Raw genomic sequence first — 13,180 nt, 5'->3', positions numbered from 1 at the left:
AAAAAAAAAGAAGAAGGAAAAACAGAGACAAGGGCTGGCTGTGTGTATTTACATATAAACTGCATTGACCACAGTGAATAAAACACCAGCAGGCCTGGCTCTCCTCGGTCCGTTGAAATGAAATAGAGAGTTTACACTTTCAGTAGTAGGCCCGTACGTAAACATTGTTTCTCTAAATAGGAATATGTGCCAGTGGATCAGCATAATTACATCTGTTTTCTTTTTATTTTTCTATTCTTTATTATGTAAAACGACACCTCGGAAAACATGCGAGCTCGGCACTAATCCTCTCCCTCTCCACCTGGTGAATTTGACCCAAATTCACATTTCCCCCGTGCGGCCAGGGGACTGTTTTTTATTGAAGCCATGTGTAACAGAGACCACTGACCCGGCTATGTACTTTTGGCTCATGAGAGGAAGAGAAGAGCGAGAGAAGTGATATTTGGGACATTCAAACTTGGCGATTGGATGTTTGTTCCCAGACAGACGTTTCTCAGGCAAATATGCCCTTCGCCTGAATTTGCACCACTGAGGTAGCTTTTTTTTATTACAATGCTGAAAAGTTAGGATCTAAAAATAGGCGTCGTGTTGGGGAGGAATGAGAGCTCCTACTTGCAGTATAATATCATGTTCAAAAGGACGCTGCATGGGGCTGAACTTTAGAAACCTGAGGAAAATGTTACCATAAACCTGCTTCCAGCTGGGCGGATCATTTTCCTTCCAGTACATTGATTGTAGAAATGACAACAGAAACTTCACATGATATTTCGAGGTAAAATGATAGAGCTCAGAGCAGCATATTAAACACTGGATGTCACGTAGCAGAAGGCCGTCTGCGAAAAGAGACCTCTGTTCACAATGAGGACACAGCTGGTGGTACAGCACAGGTAGACATTACACATTTCATGAACCATTAGTGTACTGTGTTACTTTGGCTTATCACGGGTGTAATGGTTTCTAATGATAGCCTTAATGTGGCGACTGAATAAATCAGAACATTATGAAATACATTTATTTCCTCCTGTTTTACAGTTTCCTGTTTTTGCGAAACGGAAAAAAAAAATGGTGCCTGCAGCTGGCATATCCAGAAGCAGTCCACAAATCACGACTAAATAATTGGGGATCTGCCGTGCTCAAACATGCCGTTGTCCAGTTTGTCATCGGGATTATGTCGTATTTGTTCGCAAATGGCTAGTTAATGCTAATGTTTTGCAGCTTACAGTAAAATCCTAATGGGCTTTCAGCTTTGGAGTGTAATTTCATCGACGTAGCCGAATCATTTCCAGTCAACTCACTTATAGTCTCATGATTTTTGGGGGTCCAAGATGCTTAAAATTCCGACTCCCTTTCACGACCGTAATATCAGGATTCAAGGTACAACAGAAGAGGCATGGTGTGCTTTAAATATCAATGCAACAAAACTCCTATTTGCATCAGGGATGATTACTTCAGTTAAAGACCAGCATCTGTGCTGCATGTAAATACAGCCATAATGATATTCTGCCTTTTAATAAGAAACACAATGACCAAAGATAATCTGACAAATCAATATTCACAAAATGTTCCGATGAGGACTTGTAATATGCCTGCAGGCTTTTTGCCTTCTATTAAAATAATATTCATACAGTATTCCAATATATTGGTTTCTGACACACCACGCCTTGGTTTATAGAATCAATATCAGCCACTCAGCATCATCCAGCTCAAATTCAATCATGATGATGCAAATATGAATACAGTGTTGTTGTTTGTATACACTATATACTGGAATTTAATGACGTTTTTAACAATTAATTGCTACATTAAAAATAAAAACCGTATTAATTAAACTGAACGGATCGGTATTCGATATTGGCTGATACCCAAAGCCCAGGTATCGCTATGGGGAAAGTAGGATCAATGCATCCCTATATACAATACACAATACACAATACAAATATGCATTGGAAAAGTATTCATGATGTTTACTTCAGGAAATGCAGCACCTGGACATGATCCTTTACATATCCACATATCAAATAAAGTACCTAACAGAAGTATTCACCCCTTTTGCTGCATTAAAAATTGCACATTAATATTGGATATATTTTTTGGATTCTATGTAACGACCTTCACATGCCTTTGTTCTGAAGGCAGAAAACTAAAGAAGACCTGGTGTCACCAATTCCCTTCAGAGGTCACATAATAACTTCAATAAGTCCATCTGTGTCTGAGTCTGCAGCACCGTTAAACAAGAGGCACCATGAAGACAAAGGAGCTCTCCAGACAGACCAGGGACACATTTCTAGAGAAAGAAAATATAAGAAGGCAATTTGGAACTCCAAATACGCCAAATGTGTGGCTCAAACCCAACGCTTCTCTTCACCCGGAGGATGCCGTCCCCACACTTCTCTTGGTGGTGGTAGCATCGTGCTGTGGGGATGTTTTTCATCGGCAGGGAACAGGAACCTGGCTGGAATTCAAGGAATCATGCATGCCGCTAAATGCAGGGAAATTCTTGAGGAAAACTTGTTTCAGTCTTCCAGAGAATACATGGAGACCGGGACGGAGGTTCACCTTTCAGCATGATATGTGACCCGAAGCATACTGCTAAAGCAACACTTGCTGGAGTGGTTTAAGGAGAAACATTTAGATGTCTTGGAATGGCCGAGACCTCAATCCGATTGAGAATCTGTGGTGTAATTAAAAGAAAAGCAGAACCCATCCAGCTCCAAGGAGCTCAAGCAGTTTTGCCTCAAGGATTTGGCTGAAATCCCAGCGGCTAGATGTGCCAAACTTATAGACACATACCCCAGTGGGAGGGGTGGGGGGAAGATAAATACTTGAAGCACCCTGAAGTTTCCTGTTTTTTTGTCTTATTCTGAAAATATTCAAAGCATCTTCAAAGTGGCTTATTGTCTACATCGAATTATAGAAAAATCCATTTTATTTCCAAGTTGTAAAATGACAAAATAAGACAAAATGGCAAAGGCGGTAAATACTTTCACAAGGCATTGTTCACTGCTGTTCAAGTGTGGAATGTCCTGTTATACTGGTGTTTTTCTTATTTCCTTTATTCCCTCTATTTCAACAGAGATAAATACAGCCCCCAAATGTATTACTTACATTTGAAATAGTTTGGGCCCCAAAAGAAGAAGAATAAAGCTGAGCGTCCCCATGGTGTTGCATGACAGGAAAATACTCCTGTAACAAGTTTCCCCTGTAAAATCCTTTGATTTTGACTTTGTTCTCCAGTCCAGCTGGTTGTCTGTGATCCAGTTTCAGTATGAACCCTGGGCTAACCTTCTATTTCTATTTGGAAGTTTTAAGAATAGCTTAGCTAAAGCAACCTGTTGCACCTGTTGAAGGCATTGTTGTGCATTTCATTCCTATACATACATCTGCGCAGATGTTCACGCTGAGCTACCAGGAACTCCTTCTGTTCTTCAAGTGCAATATACGGGATTCACAGCATTAATGTTCACATGAGTCAGTAAAGTTTACATGTTTTCTGGTGGAGACAGAAGTTTATTTTTAAAGGACGCATGGCAATTTGACATGCCTTGGCTGACACGTGCATTAGTGACCCTGGGGATGTAGAGCGTCGAAGTTCAAAGCTTTGAAGCTCTGACTGAGCCGCGTTATTTGACGGCAAGTATCGTCACTTTCTGCCCAATCAGTTGCCAGTCTGGCTGATACTTTGAGTTTTGTTCTTCATATAAACAGTCAAATGGGGGGTATAGTTGTCAAAATCATATTCAGAAATACCTACACTTTACTTCTTACATACTTGCTATGCTATTCCGACCATACCCACTATTTATTGATTATTTCCATACTGTACACATCCCACTTTCATTACTGACATACCGTTCCTTATCTGTGCACTTTGTATGTTGGTGATTGTTCATTGTATATCAGTAACATTCCTTATCTCTTAGCTGAGTGTTCATTTTGTACGTTCTATGCCTGTTACTAAATAGTATTTTCATTTTCAATGAATCTGCTAATAGTTTTGAGCATGCAGGTATTATTTGATCTATAAAATGACAGAAAATAATGAAAAAGTCTATTAAAATTCCCTAAGGCACTCCAAAACAAAAGATACTTGAACTCCCGACTAATGTCTGAACAGTCACTTGCCATCTCAAGACTCAAGACTCACCTGTTCAAACTTCACCTTGACTCTGCATAGCATGACCCACTTCCACAAAAAAAACACACTTCTATGTTCTTTACTATAGCACTTTGATCATAGCACTGTTGTACTTCAGGTATCCTTGCTGAACAGCTACTTTACTCAGATGAGGACCTAACACTTGTTTCTATTTTTTCGCTCTTACTTTATCGGCAATCGTGTGGTTTCTTTCTTTCGACAAATGTGTCCGCTAAATGCCGTAAATGTAAATGTTTATCGTCACATTAACACAACAAACAAAAAAGGCAATAAATCCTCATAAGTGAGAAGCTGGAGCAACAGAAGGTATGAGGGAACGTTTCATCAAAATCAATCCAGCTCATTTTTTTTCGATAAATCCGTCAGTCAACTTATTCTTACTATTCTTTTAGCTCTACACTCATCTCCATACACACCTCTTTGCTTTTAGAGAACAGCTACAAGAGGAGTTTCAAGTGCAGAGATGAGAATTAACCTCTCTGATAACATGACCCTGCTGTGGAGTACTTCTTGTTAAACAAAAGCGTGTGCTTACAAAAAAAAAAATGATTTTCTTATCACCATGAGGCATTCGACTTTATCTTCATCACTCCCCCGTTAAAACAAGCCGCCTGGATATTTTGTGTGTTTAATCAGAAGCTACTAATGATCAGAAGTGTGTCTGTTGTTTGTACTGAATGGCCTTGCAGCCTTCTTGCCCTCCTGATTAAACAGTGGGGGACGTGGATTTGTTTAAGCCTGTGTTTGTTGCTTTCACACAAGCATGAAATCTGAGCACACATGATAGGAGGGGGTTTTAATATTAGCCTTAATGCGGGCTGTCACAATTAGCGTCAGGGCTCCGGTCCACGCCTCGCCGGGGATCCGCTCCGGGTTTTGCGCGCCGCCCCTCCACAGCCAGCTGCTGCAGAGCAGGGGACCGGTGCGCCGTTCCTCCTCGCCTTGTTTGCCTCCAGTCCGGCTGGAGCTGCGACTGTCTGCGCGGCGTGTGAACGAGCTGCGGAGGGAAACGACCGGCCGCGCTCCCGAAGCCAACCCCGAGGAAGTCACGCTGCTCCCTCTCCGGGCCGTCTCCGCGAACCGGTCCGCCGGAGACCTCCAAGGCAGACTTTACGTGCTCGGGAGTTTGATTCGCCAGCGAGACCGAGCGCATCTCGTCTCCTTGAAGTGATCCTTCTTTATGCGGTCTCCCCGTCGGAAAGGAGCCTGGGTGCACGCACGGGAGGAAGGAGGAGGAGGAGGAGGAGGGGGGAGTATAGCGTTCATTACTTTTGAACAGACCCCTCGTCATGGAGCTACTCGTCCGGTCCCGGACGTTTTGGCTTGAAGAGGAACAGATACCTGTCACGGGAAAGCCCGTCATCTGTCCGCTGTGAAGAAAGTGGAGCATGCAGCCGAGCCCCAGCCGTCTTTGTGCGACCCGCTGCTGAGTTTCTGGGGGCCTCTTCTGGAAAAAAAAGAGAAAGAAAAAGGAGAGGAGGGGGGCTCCTGGTGTTGATCTCAAATTCACACTCCATGCCGGGATCCATATTTTGGCACGGCGTACCCACAGTAAGTAGCCTTTAAAAGCGGATGTTTTGAGTGTTTCAAGGGAGATGCTGGGTTATGCCTCGGCTCAATCAATACCATTTATTTATGCTCCCAGGATAGCACAAGGCAAATGTCAGAAAAACGGGCCCACGGGCTCCACCGGCAGTTTAAAACTGTTGTGATGAGATCAATACATAGTACATAGTATATACTATTATTCTGTAGTGTCTGCAGCCTCCAGACTTTTCATTAATGTGAAGTTGCGTGGCGGTCAGGGTCACCCCAATGTGGATTTCAGTGTGTGTGTGTGTGTGTGTGTGTGTGTGTGTGTGTGTGTGTGTGTGTGTGTATTAGTACATAATGGTAAATGAATGAAAATGTTTACTTTTAATTTCCGGTGTAACAATAGGATTATTGTGTGAATAGAAAATGAACACTCTTGACAAAGAAAAGTCCTGGATATGAATTAAACAAAAAAAAAAAACCCAAATGGTGGAGTTTATTTGTGAGATATTCAGCTGTGATAATCAGCGTGATAACACGGTGAAGAAAAGATAGAGCTCGCATAAACATCTCCACCCAGTTCCAGGACACCGGGAGCTAAGTAGTTGGATGTCAGTTACTGTCTCCATTTACTTCTCCATTTTGCGGCTATAAAATAAGATCATTTCACAGGGCATGTATAATTCACAGACCTGAGCCAGCCATGTGTGATGATGGGACACACACACACACACACACACACACACACACACACACACACACACACACACACACACACACACACACACAGTTTTTACAGGCGAAGGGAACCATATCTCATTCTCACGTGAAGCTTTTAGAGATAGGGCCACATAGACCTCAGCAAGAAAACCCCAGGAGAGCCCGACTGTGGCCGTCTGAAATACCAAGGTTAAATAACATTTACACATAATCCATACTGTCAATGCCAAATCAGGATACTGGTGCAACCTTATATAACTGACAAGTTAGGAAACTGAGCGCTTCCCCCTCTGCTCTGCATATACTTATATAACAGCTTACATGCCAGCAGTATACATATATGTATATATATGATGACTCCTTCCAAATCCAGTTGTTTCAGGACACAGACGCCAGCCAAAAGCATTTTGGCTCTTCAGTTTTGATCTTTGAGAACTGCAACATTATATAAGACAGATGCTCAGTGTGAGGAATAATAAAACAAAAAAAAATAAGACTCGCCACCAGACAAATCCAAGCATGGCGGAGAAGTTTTCCTGTCATGCCAGCCATTTTGGGGGCGACTAGATAAAAAAAAAAAAAAAAAGTCTGAATGTGGCTGCTTGATGCTGACATGCCCATCATTGATTCCCGAATGGGATAAAGGTTGTTTCATCCCCCCTGCCGGTGGGCCAGAGATGCGTTACTGGTGAATGTGGATGTTGCACTTTGAAAAATCCTCCTATTTCATTTCAGCTCAGACTAACTCTATTTCTTGAAACAAATGCTGGGACAGTGGCAGGAATTCAAATAGAGGAAGGGGGGGGAGGGCAAATGTCCCTCCTCCCTCCTCTTCCTCTCTACCTTCCCTCCATCCCTCACCCGCCCGCCCCCCCCCCAGACGTGCTGGTTTGGTCCATTTGTCTGTGTTGTCTCGGGAGGAAGTGCCATCTCATCTCACATTGCGCAAATGGTTTCAATGCATGCGAGTGTGAATTCTAGCGGGTTTTTGTAACTGCCAATTTCCATATCAAAGTGTCTGCATTTCAATGGGGAGAACTTGAGCTACCAGCCCCCTTCCTCTAAGCAGTTTTGTTCTGATAGAGTGCTGCTGCTGCTGCTGCTGGTGGTGTTGGTGGTGTTGGTGGTGGTGGAGGCTTCTGACAGGATTGCTGGACACTGCAGTTGGTTGTGTGTGTGTGTGTGTGTGTGTGTGAAGCAAGTGTTTGTGTTGGAAGGAGATTTAGTGTGGATTGGGAGAATTTGTTGGCCATAATCTAACACCAGAAGCCATGTATTTAGCGGAAACGTTGGACCACGTTCAAACGTGGTTATGTTAAAACGATTTTGTCCTGTAAAAACACCCCCCCCCCCCCCAGTATTCATCAGGGAAAAGCTCAAAACACCAACAAAGAAAGGTCTGTATTGTATTTTCAAGAAAGAGAAGCCACTGCATCCATTGAAAGGAGAAAAAACAAAACATAAATAACTTGATGATGAAAATCTGTTTAAATATTTTGACTGGTATTTCCACCCCCGAATGCTCCAAAAATGAATTTGTTTTCAGGTGCAAAATAAACGCCTTGATTCCACATTCTGTGAGTGTAGACGTAAAGACGCAGAGCTTTCAAGCTTTGTGAGCGACTCCGAGTACCTAGCGGTGTCTGATTGTTTTTTTTTTTTTTTCTGTCGCAGAGATAATATTTATTTCCCAATCTGTGCAGCTGTTGTTTGTCAGTGAAAGAATGCGGCAAGACACTGTTTATTTTTGATGCATTTCTCCCCTTGTCTTATGATACATGGCCCAGGCTTCTCTGCAATGTTTAGGCATGTTTAATAGAACATTTTGACCAAGCACAGAGAGGAAGAAAAGTGCATTTTTTTTTGCCTTTGTGCGTGCTTTTACTTTGGAAGTAGGATCAGCATAGGTTATTAGTGAGAGAACGTGCATCGTGAGATTACACGGAGAACCGGAATGTAAATGCCGATGGGATTTAGTGTGGGCGTCCCACTTCTGGGTGATGACGTGACCAAACCCACCAGAGAGGAGAGAGCATCCTCCCTATATGTTCGGACAAAATAACATCAGAATACTATTAAAAAAAATAATAAAATAGGGCCAAGAGTGGGAGTTTTGAAATCCGGAGAGGAGGAAAGGGGGAGAAAACGAGAGACTTCACCTGCCATCTTCACTCACGGCTGGCGGGTTTGACAGCTGTCTTGTTCAGTTTCTCGGCTCGCTGTGAAAAGTTGGCCAAACAAATGGACAGAGAGAGGGAGTGATGAATAACGATAGATGAGACAGTTTTGATTGGCCTAGGGGAGGGGGGGAGTCTTAACATCAACTCACGACGTTCGGTGCATTTTCTGATGAATTGTGTAAATTTCTCACAATCTCTCCCCCCCCCTCCCCCCCTCTTCCTGTTGTGCTGACTTTACACCAGTCTTCTCCTGTTAGTGATTTCTCCTACAACGTCTTCTGACAAATCCCAAAGAATAGGACTCTCTTTGTTGAGTCGAGAAAAACTGAGAGCGGAGTGGATATCATGCTGTGGTGTGCTGTGCCGAGCCTGGTTGTTGAAATTATTAAAACGCAGCTGAAGAGGAGCGGTACATGGGTTTCGCACAGTCGAGGCTGCCATCGGTGGAGGAATTGGCATCAGTGCTGCTCCTAAGATGGATTTCTTCCTGGGTGAGTGTTGCTGCAAAATGGTTTGGAGTTGGCCGACACCGACCCTGACATTTACCTGCGATGCCCCCCCCGACCCCCCTGTAGCTGTTCACATTTGGCCTGTTAGCCAGAGAACGAAGAATCGTGCACAAAAGGGAAAAAAAACAGGGAATTTTTGTTTAGTTTAACAAAGTGCTTTGGGGTAAATTTCTCATTTAACTGTAAAAACCCATCATAGCTATTTTGTGGCTCGCCTCAAAAATAAAGAGACAGATGACTGGAACGAATGATTATGTGTTCGGGTAGTTAACCCGATGGATAGATTTATGGTCTTGCTCCTTCTCAACGAGAAAATACATCTGAGGGAGGAGGGGGGAAATCTACCACCTCCTGTGTTTAAAAATGACAGTTAACTTTCTCCCACTGGCTCAAAATGGATGTTTAATGATCAACAGAGGCTTGAAGCTCAGGACTGGCATTCACGCTGGCTCTCATCGCAGAGCCTCTGCTAAGAAAGCTACCCCCTCCGTGTTGTCGAGGTACGCTCCTGCTCAAAAGGAGGCTGATTCCTGAGTGATGGATCATCAGAGGTCTCTTTGGGATGTGTGTTAACCCTTCGCTGTGTGCACATCTCGCTCGGTCGGGAGCCGTCGGCGGCGCGTGATGGATGTGTCCCGGGTCTTTAGGCTCCATATATCAGAAGATTAGCACTGACCTGTGAGTTGTCTGGGCCGCCCTCGGAGCTTCTTCTCCAACACTGGCTGACATTAGCATATGAGGACACTGCTCTGTCTCAGGGGGGTACGAAGATAGTGTGCTTTATTTGGTCCTGTCATAGTATGGGTCACAGGAAGTGTGCAGATAAAAGGCTGAAGGCTTTGTGTTGGTATTAGGTGTATCTGACAGGTCATCTGTCTTCAACGGAAGAAATGCTTCCCTCCTCCTCAAAATTCCTAAATGCCATCATGTAATTATCCTCGAAATTGAGGTTCAGGCCATGCTTCACTGCAGAAAAATCTCCCCCTGTCCTCCTCCACTGTATTCATGAATCACATAAAAATGCAAATCACTCTTTCTGATGTGGTGTAACATTGTTATTTCCCATTTTGCATTGAGTGGAAAGAAATTGTAACAGGTATACAAGCAAACGCGTGTTTTATTTTCCAAATGAGCAATTTGCGGGGCCTCGGCACGTGATCGGCGGCTCGATTTCTCCTTTTAGAAGCTTCTGCGTTAACAGAGGCGTTCGCTTCCTAAGGAGCCAGGTATTTATTTATTTATTTTTTTTATCAGCGAGCTAAATTGAATATTCTCAAAAAGTCTCACAGCAGATTCTCTAAAATGATCATAAAACCCCACCGCATTTAGTGCTCTCCCGCGCAATCTAACACCTAAGTGTCGCATCCGTCTGCGGCGCTGCGTTCGTTCTTCGTCGGCTTTAAGTAGAGAACGAATACTTTTTAATGACAGTTTTCAGACGTGTTGAAATAAGAGGCACGGGATCACCTGTGGGCTGCCGGCTCTCCGGCTGCCATGTCTAATGGCCATTTGATGCCTACTTGGTGTCACTTGGTGTCTTGTGATGAGAAGCCAATGTGTTTTCAAGGTGAGGAGATATTGTCAAAGCCCTCCAACGTTCCCCCGGCCTTGATTGGCAGGCGTTGTCACGGAAGATGAGAAGCGGTGGGAGTCGCACGGCAAAGAGAATCTATTACCTAGGATGGCAAGGCGTGCTTTCACAATGTGTCAGTGCAGTCAGCCATCTTGCTCTCTCCCTGTCTGTGGAGCAGTCTCTCCTCGGCGCAGCGAGGGGAAGAGCTTTCAAGTTTAATTTTGGTTGCTGCCATAAGTAATTTTATTGATGATACTCTCATACTATGATGAATTATCATGTAAAACCAAAAACATTTAAGCGTTCGTCAGCAGCGGTGTGTAATCTATTTATGATCGCTGGCAGTCAACATTTAGGGAAAAAAGCTAAATATATGTAAATGGCACCCTAGCTGGCAGAAAAAAAAAGAAGCAATATAGAACTCAAAATTCAGCTGAGGCTTTTCTTGTATAGTTTGCGCTGATTTCCTCCATTTCAAAAGCCTCTTTAATAAAGAGGGAGAGGGAGAGGGAGAGGGGGGCTGTAGGCTCTGTGAGTCAAAGTGAGAGAAGGAGGCTTGTTGTTGATCAGCCAAGCAAATCAGATCTTGATATTTGAAGAGTTGGGTTGTGATTGCTAATCACTCTACTGCTGAGTTTTAATTAGGAGGCTCATAAGCATTATGTCATTTCTCAGCAGAGCATAGTCGAGCATCAGATGCACTTAAGAGAACAAATCATTTCGTTTTCTTCCTCGCCAGGGCAACAACAACAAGCACAGGTTATTTTTTCTGGGACTATAGATTACTTATTATTATATATTTTATTGTATGTACTAATGCAATCGATGAAATTGTCGCCCCATTACTGTGTTTCACGGAACTTGTGTACTTACACCATCTCCAACCATATCTCGACCTTTTTAAGGGATAAAATAGACTTACTTTGAGGACGGCCAGCCACTTCTTTTACGCTTCCGAAGAATCTAATCTTGGACTATTTTCTTTGAGATGGTGCTATAGATTGGACTGAGCTTATTGTCAATGGATAGGTTTCTGTCCTGTGCTCCTAAGACCTTTGTTAGGACATTTTAATTACAGCAGAGCTGGGTGTAATTGATCTAGGCTTAGAGGGATTTCACTGTCAATGAGAATGAGCCTGGGCGTTAATACAGCCGAGCAAATGCTTCCACCTCTGTGCTGCACCCACACACACACACACACACACACACACACACACACACATGCACACTCACTGTGTCTTCTTGTTGACTTTCCTTTAATTCAGCGAGGCGTCCATCTTTTATGTGTAATGGTTAAAATCAGCCCTCACAGGGCCGGCTGGCACCACCGCCTCCCCTCCGCCTCCACCTTTAACATATCTGTTGCCGACATCGCCGCCACCTGGAGTGTCCTCTTACGGAGCACTTTCTTCATGGTTCCGTGTTGTCACCCACAATCTTTAAATTTTTATAAGGCTGTTAGATAATGCTTCCCGATGAGGGTGAATTATTGATGGTCTTGTTCGTATGAGTGGGACAGGGCAGGCTTTTAACTCTCTGAGCTGCTGGGTCTCTTATCCGGTAACTAAGGGACACCGCACAAACACCCAAAGGAATGATGTACTGGAGGAGAAGAGAGAAAAAAAACGGAGGCGGGGGGCTGAAAATAAAATAAAAGAAGCATGCATCCTTTACACTACTGTTGGGCTAAGCCTCACAGCACAAGGGAAACTTGGCAGCAGAGAAAGGCATTGCATCTACAGAAGCGTTTTCTGTGTTTTTGAAGCATTGAGTATGGCAGGGTGGCTGGGTGTTTGTTGCTTGTATTTGTCGGTTTGTATGCGAGTACACACGGCGCTCTGGCCATGCGTTTAAAAAATAAATGTGTACAGACACATGTTTCAAGTTAGGTGCTTTTGTTAGCACAGGATGCTCAGACAGCGATGTGATGTGAAGCTGTTTTTTTTTTTTTAGAGTCCGTGTGGACAATTAAACTTTGCATCCACCGGAGCCGAACTGATTGTTTGATTCATCAATTAGTCGATTTTCTGCTTTTCTCTGGTTTGTATCACTGCGAACCGAACGTCTTTGACGTGTGGACCATCGGTCGGATGAATAAAAGCACTGAAAAGAAAATCGATGATGAAAATAATGGGAAGTCGCAGCGACGGTTAGCTGGCCGGGTGTTTCCGAGCATTCACAGTTCAAGTGGTTTTCTTCAACTGTTTAACCAGAAGTAATTTCTTCCAGACTAATTTTTTTTTTCTTTTAACACGGTGTCCTTGCATGATTATGTCGTTGGTTGAATGCAGTATAAAGAGTATTCAAGAACATTTCTTTGAGGAAGAAAGCCACACATCCAAGACGCTATTCTGTTTTCAAACAGTGAAACGGAGGTTTGACCCTGAATGACTAATGGTGAAACATGCTGCAGACCGACTGTGTGACACGCACACATAGCTGCGTTTCAGTCAAATCTGTCGCTCACCCCGACAGCTGTCCTGAGTCTTATAGCACACACTTTCATCAT

General features: G+C 43.5%; 1 protein-coding gene across 10 annotated transcripts in view; it reads left to right on the top strand.

Moving 5' to 3' along the window:
• adgrl2b.1 (adhesion G protein-coupled receptor L2b, tandem duplicate 1) overlaps positions 1–13,180 on the top strand; it is a 100,024-nt gene that overhangs the window by 12,494 nt on the left and 74,350 nt on the right. The window contains exon 1 of one of the 10 annotated variants that reach the window (XM_084008249.1): positions 5,389–5,707. The exons of the other annotated variants lie outside the window; for them this stretch is intronic. The gene's annotated coding sequence lies outside the window, so the exon portion shown is untranslated. Of the gene's footprint in view, positions 1–5,388; positions 5,708–13,180 lie in introns of those variants that run through there. 10 annotated transcript variants of the gene reach the window in all.

This window comes from Eutrigla gurnardus (genome assembly GCF_963514095.1).
Source record: "Eutrigla gurnardus genome assembly, chromosome: 4".
Classification (NCBI taxonomy): domain Eukaryota; kingdom Metazoa; phylum Chordata; class Actinopteri; order Perciformes; family Triglidae; genus Eutrigla; species Eutrigla gurnardus.
Note: the sequence above shows the minus strand (reverse complement) of the source record. Positions and strands in the feature narration are given on the sequence as shown.